The following is a 387-nucleotide window of genomic DNA, read 5'->3' as shown; positions in this document are numbered from 1 at the left end:
GCTGCTGCTGCTGCTGCTGCTGCTGCTGCTGCTGCTGCTGCTGCTGCTGCTGCTGCTGCTGCTGTATTTGCTGCTAGTAGTCCTCGGGCGTATACTATAACATATATAACACAAATAAATATATATTATTTTTAAATAAATTAATATATTTATTTATTTATTTATTTATTTATTTATTTATTTATTTATTTATTTATTTATTTATTTATGTTTGAGTGTGTCTGTGTCTTTGGTGCACATACAGCTGGCTGAATATTTTTTGTTGCCACCCCACAAGCACTGTCTCCTCTTTCCACTCTTCTTGGGGTGTATGTACACCCGGCAGCACGGGAGGAGACGATCCCAGCCCCCCCGCATGCAGCTGCTGCCGCAGCTTAACCTCAAAGC

The sequence above is a fragment of the Eimeria mitis genome, genomic scaffold, assembly GCF_000499745.2.
Source record: "Eimeria mitis Houghton genomic scaffold, Emh_scaff487, whole genome shotgun sequence".
Lineage (NCBI taxonomy): Eukaryota > Apicomplexa > Conoidasida > Eucoccidiorida > Eimeriidae > Eimeria > Eimeria mitis.
The sequence above is the reverse complement of the archived record's forward strand: the minus strand, read 5'-3'. Positions refer to the sequence as shown.